The sequence below is a fragment of the Hibiscus syriacus genome, unplaced genomic scaffold (assembly GCF_006381635.1).
Source record: "Hibiscus syriacus cultivar Baekdansim isolate YM2019G1 unplaced genomic scaffold, ASM638163v2 tig00110458_pilon, whole genome shotgun sequence".
Lineage (NCBI taxonomy): Eukaryota > Viridiplantae > Streptophyta > Magnoliopsida > Malvales > Malvaceae > Hibiscus > Hibiscus syriacus.
The window spans coordinates 2,218,796-2,237,780 of record NW_024062745.1 but is presented as its reverse complement, the minus strand read 5'-3'; the positions used below and the strand labels follow the sequence as shown (position 1 = coordinate 2,237,780).

Below are 18,985 nucleotides of genomic sequence, written 5' to 3'. Positions count from 1 at the left end.
ATTTTTTAAATTTTATATTATTTTTATTATTAAATGAATGAATATTGATGATTGAGTTTTTTTAAAATGCGAGTCTCATTAAAAATCTCTCTAAATCCTAGAAGGAAAAAAAAAGTACCCTAAACATTGTATTACATTAGAAAATTATCGTTTAATACATCCGTTGTAATTATTTCGGGAAAACAGAATAAAAATACATTGAATTCCCTGAACGAAGTGCCCAATAAGCTAACCAACGAGCCGCCTTATTACAGGAACGAGGAGTAAATTGAACAACATAACCCTTATTGTCAACTAAAATGGCTCGAGCATCGTGGAGATGAAAGCCTAAGGTGAAAATATCAGCTTCGGTTTGGTTGACCTTGTTAACGAGAAAAGCGGCGTCTGTTTCAAGCACTATCCCGCGCAAGATGAAGTTCGACGATAAAAGCATGAATCTCGATAAGACCTGCTTCACCACAGCCGAGAGAAGCCGAAACAAGACCGTCCAGAACCCTCCGGAAGAATCCCGAGCAATCACTCCAATCGCCGTCGGTGTTTATTTTGATAAAGCCTTAAGCAGGGGGATGCCACCTCTCATCAGTTGGTGTTGGACGTACCTGCCCGGAAGAGACGAGGGTTAAACCCCGTCCATCAAAATGAGTCCCTCAATGCATACCGATTCTAACCACGGTAAAGGAGCCCCTGTTTGACAAAAGAAAGCTGGCCCATTTAGACCTGCAACTGTTAACGTTTCATGAGCATACCGGCAGTCACGCAATGCATGCACAGTCGTTTCCTCGTTCGTTTGACACATGGTGCACAGACCATCACCAAGCACCACTGCTCGTAGTCGACAGCCCACAGGGGGCCCTCCATGCGCAACTCGCCAGGCAAAACATATAACTCGGCAATCAGTTTCCAAACTTTCGAAGAATGATGTGAACGTTGGAGCCACCAATAACCTGATCGTATCGAATAACAACCCCAATCATGGTTACCCCATATCAATGTTTCTTCAACACGGTGCTATAGAAGTTGAAAGGATGGACTCGGCATCGTTGGTATTGAAGACTGCACGGACCTTGGTTTCATTCCAAAGCTGGTAACCCTGCATGCGTGTAATCGCAACCACGCAAGCTGTGAAAAGGCACAACAACTGGATTAAATTTAAGGTACTATCTATACCTAATCACCGGTAAAGTGCCCCAGAGAAGGTTTGTAACCTTACAAATGCCCTTCCAGGCATACGAGCTGTTGTTACCAATCGGAGCGTTAAGAAGATTGTTGGTAGGAAAATATTTTGCCCGACTAAATGTTGAAAATGAGAAATTTTTATGAGGAAATACGTGAATAATTTTAGCCATCAATTTCATTCATCTATAATGCTAAATCAACGTAAAATGAGTTAAAATTCACTTACACACACAGATTTTGAACTGTTGTATGAAGAAAAATTGATGGTCGCGATTAACTCCTTAGTTTTTCCCAATGAATATCATCCAAGTTTATACTATTAATCTCAATTTACTCATCCAACAATCCTACTTTAACTAATGAATTTTATTTACCGAGCTTTAAGGAAATAGTAATATATATAAAATTAAAAATCCTACCCGAGTTTTAGGACAAATATAATTATAATATGGAGATCCCTCCCTATATGTGCTTTTGGAAATCGATGAGAAACATACAAATCATTTGGCATTTATTTACTAAGCTTTAACTAAATGAAAACAAAACCACCACCGGGATTTATGCTTATCAGTTTGTTCACATTTATTTATACAAAATCGCCTGGAACAGCCATCAATTGCCAGGAATTTACACAGCTGCACACTCAACAACATCAATCCCTCCATTCCACTTAACAGCCATCAGATATTTCCTCTTTCAAATATTTTATTTGTTTTTTTTTCAGATTACCTTTCCCTTCTTCAAGTTCTGTTCATATCTCCCAAGCACACATATTTGACCTATGCATTAAACATCAAACATCAGCTATATCAAGCAACCAAGAAGCAAATAAAAACAACACCGGAATATACCGGTGGGCATAAATATACAAATATATGTGCGTGTGCGTGCGTGCATGCATTAAGGTGAGACACTTTAGATATTGCACTCACTTCAAGATATTCATCTAACCCATACTTTGAACCTTCTCGTCCAAGGCCGGACTGTTTTACGCCACCAAATGGTGCCACCTGAATTGTAACAAACAATAATTTACATCATGACTGCAACAGGTTACATGTCTTAATATGTTTAAAAGATGCAAATATGACCCCCACCTCATTTGAAATGATTCCTTCATTAACACCAACAAGTCCGTATTCGAGAGCTTCTGAGACACGCCATGTTCGTTGAACATTCTTTGTGAATACGTAAGCGGCTAAACCTGATATGTGCAAGAAAGCATGTGTTCTAATAAAATAAACTGTATAATGTTTTCAGACAAGACGATACATGCTAAATTTTGAACGAGTATATTACTGACATCTGATTGATCAGGTTTGCTAGACAGACGGTTGTGAAGACTCACTAAAAGAAATAATAATAATGACTTTAAAAAGAAAATGGAGTAGTTTATTAATTAGTATACAACTGTATCTCGATAAATGAACCTGCTTTAGTGTTGTTTGCCATTTGAATGGCTTCTTCCTCGGTTTTGAAACGCAAAAGTGGTGCCACTGGTCCAAATACTTCCTCGCTGAGGTAATACAAACAAAATCACATCTCAATTTACTTTAACTTAATGTTTAAAAAACTGCATATTTAACACTCAACGTACATGATGACCTAGTAACTCAATGTACTGATTTTAAACACTTCACCACTTCTGCAATGCATTAAACTCTAGTACTTAAATAGAAATGACAAGGACACCACTCATGCCAATAAAAAGCCATATTCAAGATCCTAATATCCTCCATCAGGACTGATGTGCAAAATAAAAAAACAATTGTACCAAAGTAAAATACTGAGAGAATAGAAGATGCATTTTATCAACCATCAAAATACATATTTTATATCAGAAATAAATGTTTTTGAGGACGTACCTTGCTAATAGCATATCACTCCTGACATCAGTAACAATTGTGGGCTCATAGAAAGTCATTCCAAGGCTATGCCTTTTACCCCCAAGAATGACTTTCGCTCCCTTCAAAAAAAGAAAAGAAAACACGAGTGACAAGATAAATTAAGTATTAACAGAAAATATTTTGTAGGCTGTCACAGCCTTTTTTTTGATAGGAATGTGAGGTCTCATTAAAAACCCCCCTCATGATTAACGGACCACCAAAACGGTGTTCCATAATCAACGGAAGGGGGAAAAGAGTGCCTCGTTTTATTAATAGAACAAAACTCATACAAAGACCATAACGAAACACGTAACACACACCCTCCTAAAAACAGACTCCCAGCACCAACTACATAGAGGCAGAGCACACACAAAACATCACCCAATCCCTTGTTTAGCCAGAGAATCTGCCTCCCAATTGCAACTTCTAGAAATGTACCTAACAATAAACCCCCTTTCCGAAATAATAGATACAATTTTCCCAACCAAAGAAGAAAAGAAAGGAGGGGCTGAAGCCGGCCACATAATCCAGTCCACAGCGACTTTACAGTCACTCTCAACGATCAATCTTCCCACCTTAGCCCATGCTGATGCGAGAAAGTAATCAATGCCTTTTTCTATTGCTTTTAACTCTTCCAAAGGGGGAAGACAAGGGCCAACACTAATAGAAAAAGACCCCAAGACATTACAACTTGAGTCCTTCAAAATACCTCCAATTCCACCCACTAGCCCATCACCACTAACCGCCCCATCAACTTTAAACTTAAAAAAATGAGTTGGAGGAGGAAACCAACTCTGAACGGTTTTCCTTTTAACATTGGGACGTGGAAGCTTATCTGCAATAGTAGGGTCCCCAATAAGGGAGTCGACTAGGATATTGACATTCGGGAACTTTGCTAGATACCATTTAGCCAATCTGAATCTTGAAATGAAGAAAAGAGAGGAACAATCCACCTTCATCTTCTCAAACACCACCGAATTCCTAGTTTTCCAAATGGACCAGAAAACAACACCTGGAATAAAATTCCAGATTAAAGACTTCTCCCTTAAATCAGACCAAGAACTCAACAAAGCCGGCGGGCCTTTAGGCAGCACTGAAGAGATATCCCATAGCTTGAAATAGTTATTCCATAAATTCCCTGCAACCGAACAGGAAATAAATAAGTGCTGGACAGTTTCTTCCTGTTTCAAACATAACGGACAAAGAACTGACTCCAAAACAACACCCCTTCTCTTCAACTCCGATCTGACTGCCAGTTTTTGATGGGAAACCTGCAACAGAAACGTCTCGACTCTGGGAGGAGCGAGACCAGGCCAAACATCCTTACACCAATTGAACGATCCTCCCGACTTAAGGGAAAGAGTCGTCCTACAGGCCTTAACCGAGAACAGACCATCACCCTTCCCTGACCACTTAAGGAAATCATCCACAGAGTCGGACAAACTGATGTTATCGAGCAGCGACATAAGTTGAATCCAATGATCTAACTCCCAATCACATAAGTTACGCCTAGATTGGATGTTCCAAACCCAGCCATTATTCATAAAACAGCCAAACTCCGACACCTTTCCCCACTTGTTAGTAGAGATTGCAAAGATCCTTGGAAATTGATTCTTTAAGGTGTCATCATTCACCCAAATATCATTCCAGAAAGAAACCGACTTGCTTACCAACTTGAATCTTGGCATGAGCTCTTAACCCGTTGCCCACTTCATCATTTTTCATAAAATTGTTAAATATACCTTTCCAAATCCACGAGTCCATAGGAGAAGCTACACTGCCAATAGAGAGAGACAGATTACTTACATTGTGCTTACTGCAGATCATTTTTTTCCAATGAGAATCTTTCTCGTTCCCAAACTTCCAGACCCATTTACCAAGCAGCGCCCTGTTTAAAAAATTCATGTCCACCACTCCCAAACCTCCCTCCTCCAGGGGTTGACAAACTTTATTCCAGCTCAACCAGTGAATACGATTGTGTGTACTACTCTCCCCCCAGAGAAATCTGGCCATTATAGTCTGAATCCTCTTATTCACCTTATACGGCATTTTGAACAAAGATAGGAAGAAAATCGGGAGCGAGGACAGAACCGACTTAAGCAGCACCACTCTACCCGCCATAGACAATGCAGAAGCTTTCCAACCAGATAATTTCGAATGGAATTTCTGAATGACCGGATCCCAAATGGCCTCCGAATTACTCTTGGCACCTAGCGGAAGGCCTAGGTACACCGAGGGAAAAGAACCTACTGCACAACCAGCCCTTGCAGCCCAATCGTTTAAGATGACATTTTCCAAATTAATACCATAAAGATGGCTTTTTGAAAGATTCAGGTGTAGCCCCGTCATTAAACTGAAGATCCTTAGAACTCTCCTAATATTTAAAATTTGAGTGACAGAATCTCGACAGAACAGGATTAGATCATCGACAAACTGAAGGTGTGTTAGAGTGAATGGGTCAGAACTCCCAATCGAAAACCCTTGGAAGAGACCCAAATTGGAGGCTTTAATCAACCTAAGGTTCAGGAGTTCTCCAACAATATTGAACAAAAGAGGAGATAAACTGCATCCTTGTCGAAGTCCTTTAGCCATGGAAAATTCCTCTGTTGGAGAGCCATTCAACAAAACCAAGATTGAAGCCGAAGAAAGACACAGCTCTATCCATGAAACCCAACGCTCACCAAATCCCATGACTCTCAATAATCTTAGAAGAATCGACCATTCTATAGAATCATACGCTCTCTTAAAATCGACTTTAAAAACTACCCCTCTCAACCCTTGCTTTCTCCAAAAGTGAATGCCTTCATTCGCAAGAAAGGCACAATCTAGCAACTGCCTCCCCGGAATAAACGCAAACTGGGAAGGGCTGACAATATCCTTGATGACTGAAACTAGTCTCTTAGATAAAACTTTAGAGATTATTTTATAAAGACTACCCACAAGACTTATAGGTCTGAAATCTTCGATGGTAGCCGGATTACTCTTCTTTGGGATCAAAGTGATAAAAGAATGGTTAACCCCATGATCCCATCTCCTTCCATCATAGAAGTCCACAAATTTCATAATTTTCTCCTTTAAAATAGGCCAGAATTTCTTAAAGAATCCCATCGAGAAACCATCCGGCCTAGGTGCTTTGGCACTGTCCGAAGAAAAAATTGCTTCCCTAACCTCCTGCTCAGAAAACTTAACTTCCAGGCTGTTCTTTTGATCCACACTGAGATTTGCAAAGGAAAAATGCATGTCTTCGATTTCCAGTGTATCCTTCAAATTATAAAATTTCTTGAAATAATCTTAAACAAAGGACTTAATTCTGTCGGGATCAGTCAGCTCCTCACCCGCCACCTTCGAAGTAGAAATATTGTTAATTTTGTTCCTGTTCAACGCACATAAATGAAAAAACTGCGTATTTCTATCTCCATCTTTGAACCATTTCACCCTCGACTTTTGGAACCAAATACTCTCTTCAACCCTATGCAATCTCCACAGCTCCTTTCTGAAAAGCAAAAGTTGATCCCATTCAAGCGAAGAGAACCCCGAGACTTGGGCCTTCAGTTCCAACTCATTAATTATGCTTTCAACGTCTGTAATTGCTTCTGAAATTCCCAAATGACTTCTATTAGGCCACCTCCTAATCATTTGTTTCGTACCTTGTAAAATACTAAAAATTCCCCTTCTCCCTCTGACCATATCACACTCTGCAATAGACTTCTGAACAGCGTCTACAAAACCCTCTTCCTCTAACATGTAGTTAAAGAACCTAAAAGGTTTAGGGCCCCAATTAATGCAGTCTTCATCCAACAGCACCGGGTTATGATCCGAGAGTGACTTAGGAAGCATTCTTTGTACCAGTTTAGGAAAGCCACGTAAGAAACAGCCACTGACTAAAAACCGATCAAGTCTAACCCAAGTTGAAACTTCCCTATTGATACACCAAGTAAAGCTGCCTCCTAAAAGAGGAAGATCAATTAGATTAGATTGCTGCACAAAAAACCTGAACAGCTCCATTGAATGCCAGTTCTGAGATACTCCACATTTCTCGTCTTGTGCAAGATATGCATTGAAGTCTCCCCCGATGCATATAGGCACATTAATGCTTTGAACAAGACTCAGCAATTCCGAAAAGAACGCCTCTTTCTCAGCCTCAACTGCCAGACCATAGATGTTTATAATTGCACACTCGAAACTAGACACCTTGAATTTTCCTGATAACGCCACAAACCTGATCTGTTTGACAATACTAGACACTTCAAACACATTCTCATTCCACAAACACAACAAGCCTCCTGCAGACCCCTCTACTGGTTGAAAAGAGCCACCCTTCAAACGGAAACCCCCTAAATTCCTCAATAACCCATTCACACAATTACAAAGTTTCGTCTCCTGTAAGAGCAGAACGGCTGGTTTTAATTGTTTTACCAATCTGAACACTGCTCTCCTTTTCTCCCTTTTCCCTAAACCCCTTATATTCCAAGAAATAATTTTAAGATTTGACATAAAAAAAATCTTTAAATCCCTCAAAAAGAAGAGCCTTTCAACTCCATCTTCAAAATTTCTTCTTCTAAAACGTGTTGCCCCCCTTTAAAAGAAACTCCCAACATGTCACAAACCTCCCTGGTGGCCGCGGCTTCAATTCTAGCGCTATCTGCATGTTGAGGATACTCTGAATTAGCCGTGTCTTGATCCAGAACATCCCTGACCAAACCCCTTTCCACCCTTGTATACACTCTTTCGTGAAAACTAACAGAGAATTCACTCTCCGAGAAATCACTTCCAGACCTACTTGAAGCAATCCTTAATTTCCTTAGATTATCAATGCCTCTTGGGCGAGAAAGAAACTGGACCGAGTTTTTAAAACAGATCCCCATATTTCCCACTGATTTACCTTTATCCACCATAGGTAACAAAGAACTGATCCCACCTTGGTTCACAACAGAATCCCTTTGTACCTCATTTTTACCCCCCAATTGCTGGTTTCCTTTGCTTAATTTTTTGGAAACATGATTCCTGACCCCACTACTCTGTCCAACATACATCCTCTAAATCAAATCATCTTCCCGTCCATTAACAATCTCCTCATTCATCTGAGTATCTCCGGTGAAGGCCAAAACTGCATTCTCAGCCGAGAAGTTTGAATCCTCCACTTCCATACGCACGTGCTTCCCACTTTGTATTAAAGTTTCCTCACATACAACTGGCCTCCCACTATCTTCTGCCAAATCCATATTTACCGATAACCCAATATCTTGGTCAACATTTCCAAGTCCTAAAGCGAGAACCCCCAAGTTTAGATTCCTTTCTCTCCCATCCATCCATACTTCCGACACACCTTTCTGACCTGGAACTCCACCAGGTATTGTTTTCTCTGAACACAACTTAGCATCCCCGAGACTATTTAAAACTATTTTTTCTCTCGCATTCCCAATGACACACATGCCACCCACATTTGAAACATCCCAACCCCACTCTTCTACACTATTCTGAGGGTCTGACATCACCTGTAAACCCGTATGCCCATACTGACGAATTATCTCCGCCTCTTGGTTCCTGTTCGACGAGCTGTCCTCCCCCTGATTAACTGTTCCAACCCCGTCGTCTGCATCATCTAGAACCGGGAAAAAATCATCACTACCATCCACCTTTATCTTAATACAGAACGCTCTACCTAAAGTGTTAACCGTAACCTGAGGTGGAATATCAAACGGACTTTCCACCCTTAACAGCATATGTGCCACCCTGCAATCCACTCGATGAAGTGTTTGATCCTTAATCTTCACAAGCTTTCCCCATTTCGAAGCTAACATTGTAAAAAATGAGTCTGACTAGCAATTCAGAGGAACCCCCATCAAGGAAACTTCACAGTACGTCAGTGGCATACCATTCTCGTCCAAAACAGGCTCCAACCTTTCGAACCAAAAGGATAAAGTCTCTCACTTTCCTTTCATCGTTGCAACTTTTTCTTCGATTGTTTGGAAAACTACTAAACAAGAGCCTTTTGCGTAACCCCACCGAATCACCTTGACGTTGATTCCTTCCGTTCTTAGAGCCCTCTGCACGAAATCAACTTCAAGACTGGCTTACAAATGCCTATACAGGAACAAATACTTGCAAAGACTTCTCTCTTCCATCTCTCTCATTCCTACTCACTCTTTGATTCTCCATAATCCAATCCCACAACGTTTAAATCGAGTTTTTGCACTTCTTCCATTTTGCTCCTCCGTTCCAGCACCCCTAACCCCCACCACTCTATTATGCACCGAACTCCTCTGGTTACTCTTCCTTTGATACTTCACAATCGATACCGAAATCTTCCTCCCGTCAATTAAAACATTGTTCATCCTGTCCGTAGCATAAAGCAGATCTTCTCTGCTGGCAAAATGTACAAAAGCAAACGTACAATACTTATAATTTGATCTCTTATTCACTAACGGAATGAACACCTTAATCACTTTGCTCTGACGACTAAAACGATCCCATAGTAGGCTGTCACAGCCTCACATGCGGAAATAGAACATAGCAGCACTTACCTAAAGAGAGAAGGACTAGTAGGGGAAGAACTTAGGAGACAGTAGAGTTCATTCTTATTTAATCAAATATTAAAACTAATTATGCAGCTTCTGGTAGTTAGCATTTCATTGCTAATAAAGAAAGATGCATTTCCCTGTTGAATTAATTGATTTAACAAACCTATTTAATCCAAGTCCTCCAATTCATATTCCCAAGCAGAGGTTAAAATAATTGGCATAGTTTGACAAGAAAGAAAAAAACAAACCTTTGACAAAGCATCTTGAAGGAACCTCTCAACCTGTGAAAAAAGAAAATTCAAAAGTAAAAAAGATAGTAGAGAAATCCATTAAAAATTATCAAGACTACAGTAGTTGATAAAAACTGAAAAATAGAGAGCAAAGCCAACCTTTTGCACCGCAGATTCGTTAATTAGTGGACCCTACATAGTTTAGTAAATTAAAATTATTATCTTTGAGCTAAATCCACTGATTAGATTTAATTAAAAGAAAGAGCTCCGAAAAATTTAGCCTTGTTGCCAACATAACTACATATCCTTACAAATCTTATTAGTTCCAAACAACACCTCAAGAAAAAGGATCAATACAATTTTTACCAACAATCATGCTTATAAACTGAAGACCGAGAAACATAAGCCACATAGGCTCTCAGCACACAAAAATGTTGAGACCAATTTGGCAACAACAATAAATATATGAACCCCAGATTCATAGCAGAGGATAACTACCTGGGCCACACCTTCAGTGAAGCCATCTCCAACTTGCAGATGCTGGACAGCTTTTGAAAAAGCCTGTGCAAACTTCTCATAAATACCTGAAACAAATGATTCAATAAATCCAAAAGAAAAAAAATATTACATCCCACTTAAAAACTGCACTACAAAATTGGCATACATCTGTACCAATGTTACTCAAACTTAGGGGTGAGTGTTGGACAAAGATATGTGTTCGACACATATATGTTCTCTTTTTTTCCAAATAAAGATGTCCAAGCATTAGAAGAAATATGCCCACGCTCATGTCCAGATATGCATTGGATGCAATATCAGATATTGATACTTCAAGATAAATGAAGAATCAGGGCAACACAGATCTTTACCACTATGAGCATAGGATATAATGCAAATAATAATATAAGTATGACCATTTATTACCATAGCATTGACAACAGGCATTCATGCAGTTTAAAGACTATCATCCATCTTTAGGAGCTCTAAATAATAAAAAGTGAATCGACTATAATAAACCATCGTTAAAATGAAGAAATGACAACAGCAAACATTTACTAGATCCAGATGCACCCGAAGTTTCTCAATATAGCAAAACATGCTAAAAGAAGAATTTGCTTTCAGATTTCCATTGAATGCATTTAAATAAGTACCTTCTTGCACAATTACTCTGTTCGCACAAACACAAGTCTGTCCACTGTTACGAAATTTTGCTGCAAGCTGCAAATTGCGTAGTATTGTCAATGGTGCAACAAAGATAAGAGTGTGTTATTAGGTTAAGAATAAATGAAAGGTACTATTGGACAGGACAGCAGAATGCATATTTACAGTTGATTTTAATGAATTTCGAAAATTGAACAAAACTCTTGGTAGCTTTTCAACCAGCCTGAGTGTGGGCAATAAAGGATCACGGATTCATGGTCAGGTCAGTTTTGGGTTTCAGGTTGCTTTGGGTTTTCTGTTTCAGATTGCTTCTGCTCATGTCATTTCATCTTTTGATCATATAAAGTTTCAGCGCAATGGTTCTTGGGCACTTTCAGTTACAAATATTCCATTCAATGACCTTCCAGTCAATCCAACTCGAACATGGCTGAGTTTCAAGCGGTTTTTGGGTTCAGGTCTGGTTTTGCCACCTCACATGGATCAATAAAGCAATGACAGGTTCCGAAACAACCCTGTGGAGAATTAAGAAACTAAAAGTATGATCCTATAACTTACCAAAGTTCCTCTTGTTCATGGTGGGGGGGGAATAAAAATTTGTACATGCTATGGAGTATGAATAGGTAAAAAATAGTAACACAAGACGGTCGATATGGATAGAAAGAAAAGTAAAAGGAAACAACAAAAAAATAGCTATTTTTCTAAGTATAATGAGAAGAAAAAATCATATGCTTAAAACATAATATAGCGTGATGGTAAAAAAAATCATCACTACTATCGCCATCCAGAATGGTAGCTGCAGCCCCACAACCAATTACAAATGGAACTCAGGAATATATAGGACGAGAATGCAATTGATGACAACATATATCAAAGCTACTCTACAGTGTAAACTTACTGTGCCTTTAACTGCCACATCCAGGTCTGCATCGTCAAATACAATGCAGGGTGCATTACCACCAAGTTCAAGTGATACCTAGAAGAATTCAGAATATAGGCAGTCAACTGCATGGAAATTTTCAAAACCCAATGATTTGGTGTATATATCCATTTCATAGAATAACCATACCCTTTTGACAGTTTCAGCAGCACCAGCCATTAACTTCTTCCCAACTGCTGTTGAGCCGGTGAATGTGATCTTTCTAACCTGGATAAGTAATAAGGAACAAATAATATCCTCTAAATCATATAACCATTCATTTCTAGAGGGAAATCAATCATAATATCATGTGACATAATGATTGGGTTTCCATGTTAAGGGTAGAAGACCTGTGGACTTGCAAGTAAAGCATCACCAATTTTAGGAGCAATTCCCCATAACCATATTTAAAACACCCTACAAGATTGAAAGGTAAAAGCCCATAAGAAACAAATGAAGCAACATGAAAAAATAAACAAGAATATGCCCTATAAAACGATCATTATTCTGGAAATAAAAGCATGATTAACAAGAGTAAGTATTCTAAGAACAGTTTATATAGTTCCATCATGTTTCATGAATTTTGACCAGTATTCACATCATATCTGTTCCAGACTCATGCAGTCAAATAGTTAGATGTGAATTAAAACAGACTGAGTATTGACTAACCTGCTCCTCTTCCATTGTATTACTATTTAGAGAGGACTCTACTCTGGCCTTGGGACTCTAACAAGACACCTATATGTGCAGGCTACTTGGTTCAGCTCAGGAAAGCACTCTCTCTCTCTCTCTCTACAATACAGCTCAATATTGTCAAGCCTAGCTTGAAAGAGCTGAATCTAGTAACTTGTAAACTAAATCGAGCTTTTTACTTTTAATTAGTATTAAAATCTTTTCAGTTTGGACTCTAGCTCAAGCACAAATAATCAAGCTTGAACCTCAAATCTCAATTCAAGTTCAAACAGAATTCCAAGTCTCGAGTTTCAAGTCAAGCTTCAGCCTCTTACTGCCTGAGCTTTGATTGGCTCAATTAGACCTCTAATTATGCTAACTTACGAAGCTAGGGGATGCTTACTTGAACCTTGTTCCCCTAAATTTTGATTTATAGACGGATTTTGTTATTTTTTAAATTCTTTGTTATTTCTATATTTCATTCTTTATTTTAGTATTCTTGCTAGTTATAACTTAAATAATCTTCTTTTTGTTATGTAGGATTATATTTGGTAATTTGTGTTTCGATTAAGGTTTAGGGTTTAGCTATAAATAATAAATTTGAGATGCACCCTTCTATTGATTCTGATGTTCTGTCTTTCTAGTTCCTCTTTCCCAATTTCCTCTGCTTCTATACCTTTCCCACTAATTTCTCTGAAACTGTGTTTTCTTTTTCTAATCCACTCCTTTTGCATCAATAGGTTCACAATATTCCACTCCTTTTGTTTTCTTATTCTATGAATCCCTTCTTTTAACCAAAATATTAAATGCAAGCGAACAATCAATGACAGATGCCCTTAAAGTGCATGTATAAAAAAACTTTTGATTGTCCACACCTACAGGATTGTACTAGTTCACTATATTTTCCATTATGGATGAGATATGATGTCAGAACTTGGCGTCAACAAAAGTTATTATCACATGGTGAAAAACAAGACAGATACACATTCACAGATAATATATGCGTGGACATGTACTCGTGTGTATGCGTGTAACCATCTATGTTTCAAAAACAAATCTCTAGTTCGCAAATAGAACTAAGATATTTCAGTCAATAATGAATTATCGCATCTGGCTTCTTGAACAGACATTGATTTACCATTTCTAGAACAAGCTTTCAATTATCTTTACATGCTACCACACAACAAAAACTTGATGAATGATAAAACCTAGTAAAAGTACAAAATGAATAAAGAATTACCGGAGGAATTCCTGCTTGAAGGGCAAGTTCAGCTGCTGCTAAAGCTGTGAGTGGAGTAAGTTCCGAAGGTTTTACAACCACCGTACAGCCACATGCAAGGGCAGGGCCAACCTGATACAGCCATGAGAAGAAACCTTTTAGTTCTTTAGCTGCCTGACAAATCCTTTGACCAAAAGTTATGCATATAGCTCACACCTTTCTAGTGATCATTGCCAAGGGAAAGTTCCAGGGTGTAACTGCACCAACAACACCAACAGGCTGCCAAAAAGAAATGATGACAGTCAATACTGCAGGAAAGTAAAAACATAAGAGATCTCAAACTACATTTTCAGCATTCAATGCAAAAAATGTATAAAAGCTTTGAATAATAAGCCTTAATCACCAAAATAACTCTATAACTGGCTTCTAGGGGATCGGCGCAATAAGACAGCTTAATAACAGTAATAGAAAGGGAGACACTAAAAAGCCAGGAAATTCATTCCCATCCGTTATTTCTCCCTCTATGTACCTATCAAGTTTATTTTGCTGAGAACTACTCCTTAAAGCCACCAACTTTTATAATTTGGAGGGTCCAGTATAACTAGGGTGAATGAGTCATGCCTATGATGAGAAAGCTTATTAATGAGATATTCATAATGCCTTCCGCTACAGGATGTGAGCTAGCATTTCCACTAAGAGCCTATTTCCTACATGACAATCATGAGGATAAGGTGCCCTTCCCTTGTGGTCTGGGGAGAATCAAGACACCTGCCTATGTTAGGAGGTGTCATTTGGGTTCTGTTGGGAACACGGTAGCTAAAAGTATTAAACTACCCTTGTAATTGTCGAGAGATTGAATTACAGGATCTGCACTATTGGACAACATATATTTTTTTCATTGACTGCTTTATGAATTTTAAATGCACAAGGCTATTCCCCAAAAGGATCATAAAAGTCATTCCCATATGACACCCGTAGTAGGACTCTCTTTTCTGTCGGTTTTATTTTAAAGTTCTAATAGGAGTTGTTCTATTTTCTGTTGTTTTTAGGATAATTTTTATTTTAATTAGAACTCTTTCTTAGAAGATAAGTCTTAGGAAACAAAAAAAACCTAGTAGTCTTAGAATTTTAGTTTATGTAAAAACCCACAACCTATTTAAAGGCTATGTTATGCCACATACACGCCAAGTTAGGGACAACCATGCAAACGTGGTTAATGCTTCCAACACCAGCACCAAATACAATTCATTCACTAAGGAGCAAATCGAAGTACTGCAGAAGCTACTTGGGCCAGGTGTCACCCTCCCCCACACTACATATTAACATGCAGCACATCAAGATATTTTTTCTTAAGCAAATATTACAGAAACCAGCAAGTTAAAGCCTTGGATAGTTGATTCTGGAGCTTTAGAACACAGGATAGGAGCTATTAATATTTTTCACATGTTCAGCCCTCAATCAAGCCTTTCTACTGTCTGTATAGCAGATGGATCACTCTCAAAAGTGGAAGGAATCGGATCCATTAAATTGACGAATGACCTTCTCTCATCAGTTCTTTATGTTCCAAAATTAAATTGCAATTTGATTTCTATTGGTAAACACACTAGTGATTTGAACCGTGTGACTAAAATTCAATCAGATCTTTGTGAATTTCAAGCAGCGGATTTGGAGAAGGTGATTGGAAGAACTGAGATGTTTGGTGATCTCTACTTGCTCAAAGGGAACTCTCCTTTAAATGGACAAGTTCACTCAAGTTGTGAGTCTAATTTTAAGTTTTCTTTCAACCCTACTTTTGTCTCAACTCTCAAATCTAATATGGCTTGCTGGTTCATATCCATCATAGATGACCACACTAGAACCACCTGGACATTCCTTAATGAAAGAAAAATATAAAACCGGGAAAATATTCAAATCTTTTTATTCCATGATTCATACTCAATTCAAAAGCAAGATCTAGATTCTCAAAACTGATAATGATAGTGAATATTTTTCATCAACCTTGAGTTCATATTTCAAAGAAAAAGGGATTATTCATATGAGTTCTTGTATTGGCACCCCTCAGCAAAATGGGATAACAGAGAGAAACAAATAGACATCTATTGGAGATAGCTAAATCACTCAATTTCACTAAACATCTACTTACATACTTGTAAGGGGAAGTGATCCTTACTGTCACGTCACCTATCTCATAAATAGAATGCCTAGTAGTCTTAGGGTTCTAGTTTATGTAAAAACCCACCACAGCTATGTTCTGCCACATAATAATATAAGAAAAATTCTTCTTTTTACCAAAATTTACATCTTTTCACCAAAAATAACAACACCTAGAGCTACCCAAACTTTAAGAAGTCAAACTACTAACTAGTTATAAAGGAAATTTTGGAAAGAGGAAGTAATTTAATATTCCTCATATCTTTACTCCATGCTTATCTTCCTTATCATTTTCCTTATATGCAGGGTTTTTTCCTGGTACAAAAGGGCATCACTCGTATTTCCCTTGTACAGATACAGCATTCCACGAAGTACAGTAGCACTCTTAACAGTCATGTCAACAAGTTTTCCCTCTCAAATCATGGTCAACGTATCAAGCTTTATATTAGAAGACAATATCAAATAATAAATAAGAGGAAACTCATTAAATTTTTTTTGAGTAATCAAAATTTATATATTGGAATAAATCAAGTGCAGGTGGCAGTATGAAGGACATAACCAAGACAAATTTATCCTCACCTGTTTTAGAACAAACAAACGAAGATCACCTAGAGGAGCTGGAATTATATCTCCATAGATCCGCTTGGCTTCCTCTGCCTAGAACTCAATAAAACTGGCCCCATAATTAACCTATATTTTAAGTCATAGAATCAGAATTGACAAACGAAGAATAGCTAGCAGTCAAAGCCAGTTGCTCAATTTAATAACAGTAAATTTGATTACCTCACCCAGAGCTTCTTTTAAAGGCTTTCCTTGCTCTAATGTTATTAGTTGCCCAAGCTCTTCCTTGTGGGTCATTATAAGATTATACCTGTTAAATGCATGTGAAAGAAAAAAGTTTGTTGATATCTAAAAACCTGCTATCTATATTTCATTAAGAAGGCCATAAACGGAAAATGACTAGTTTAGTCTAACCAAATGACTAAATTCTGATTTTAAAAAATGATTAAATTCTGGTTATTAGCCATTCAAATACGAAAAGCATTTAAAGTTCCAAGCTAGAAAATACCCTGCAAGTCTGGAACATTTTGATCTAAAAGAAGGAAATTGTACTCAGAAACTATGCTAAAAGAACACATCTTTCATTGTTAAGAAACATATACTTCAAATTCCAAGTGTCCTTTAGCTATAAAGTTTATCGCCTCAAGTGCAAATAGCACAGATAAACATAGTTCTTTCAAATGGGTCATCGTTTCAGATTCCTATGCATATGTATCATATAAAGAGATCAGACAAAGATGATACCAATTTCTAAGGTATTTGCTCCTCTCAGCAGCAGTGAGTTTGCTCCAAGCTAGGAAAAAAATTTGAGGATAATCAGTTCAACTTGAATTCAATAATCAGTTCAACTTGAATTCAATCCCGATTGAACTTTGAACTCAGCATGTCAAAGACTAACCAACAACAACATCAGTCCAGCAGCTACATAATAACATCTATGCATTAAATAATATATGCCCAACCGATACCACACATTTTGCTACTTAAGCCAAAATTTAAAACGCATCAGAGCATAAATGTTTCATATCATGCTAAGATCAAACATTTCACTAATCAGAAAAGTCAAATAGAAAAAGCCAAAGGAAGCCAATAATATCATAAAAATGTTATCCAAAGAGCATGAAATAAGTGTGAGAAGAGAAGAGGGATTAGAAGTGTTTATGAGGGTACACTTAAAAGCTTCAGACGCAGCAGAAATGGCATCATTGGCCTCCAGTGTACCCATAAACGGAATCTCTGTTATAAGTTCCCCATTGGCAGGATTATTAACCTGGGATGAAACAAAACACAGAGTGACGTAAGACATGAAAACGCCTAAATAAAAGGAGAACTCTGTGAAACGAAAGAAACCTGAAGAGTGTGGTGATCATAAGCCTCAACCCATTTCCCGCCTATTAGACCCAGTGTTCGGAATATGGGGGAATTTTTAAGCGCAGAAGCGACGCTACCCATCTGATGAAAACAAAAAACATCTAATCAAAAAAAAAAACAATAGGATATTGAAATTCGGAGAGCAGAGTGAAGAAGAATACCTGGCGATAGGCATTGGGTCGGTGCATGCGAGGCAAATGTGATGAGAAGATCTTAGAAACCGCCATAATTCGTTGCAATCTCATGTTTCCTGATTGCTTTCGATCCCAGTTTTTGTGATCTCTTTTGCAGAGTATTATTAAAAAGGATCTGTGAAACTGTTTGGCAGTCTCGGAGTGAAAAAGCCCAGAGAAAGTGATGGTTTCCGTTCACTATTGAAGATGGATTCCCTCTTTGCTTCCTGTTCTGTTACTATTACGTTGCAACTTTGACTGCTTTTTTTAGTTTGGGTAAACTACCAATTTGCTCATCCAACTATTAATTAATTTCTATTTTGATTACTCAACTATGTTTTTTTCTAAATCTTACCTAATATTGCATTTTTATTATATTTTAGTCACTCATCGTTAAAAAATTAATAGTGAGGCTGATGTTGCATATTTATTTTTCAATGCTGATGTGATATTATCTTATAGTGGTATGTCAGTATCATCGTTAAATTTTTAACGACGATTGATTGAAATAAAATCATAATATAATGTTAGGATGATCACGAAAAAATAATAATTGAATAACTATCTTAATTCGATTGACATAATTATATTATCTTATCTTAAAAAAATAAATTTAAATATTCTTCAACATACATTATCTTTTAATTTATGGTTGGAGTGGCACTTAACTAATGTAGGCATTATATTAAAAGAATTACTATAAAAATGATATTTTATATATAACCAAATCATGACACTATTGATGATAGTATATTATCATATTAAAGTAATTTTTTTCATCTAAATATAGTAATGTGATTCGCATGAATCAAGTTACCCCAATGATGAAATGATTATTGTTATCCTTAGAGATTTCAAGTTAAAGCATCAGATATTCTAAAGTTGTATGAGCTTCCGTTGTCAAATGGTTGTGAACTTTTAGAACATGTACTACATTATAATCACCCT

General features: G+C 37.6%; 1 pseudogene; it reads right to left on the bottom strand.

Moving 5' to 3' along the window:
* Positions 1–1,896: 1,896 nt before the first annotated feature.
* On the bottom strand, positions 1,897–18,143 carry LOC120126368 (annotated as a pseudogene).
* Between the last annotated feature and the right edge of the window lie 842 nt (positions 18,144–18,985).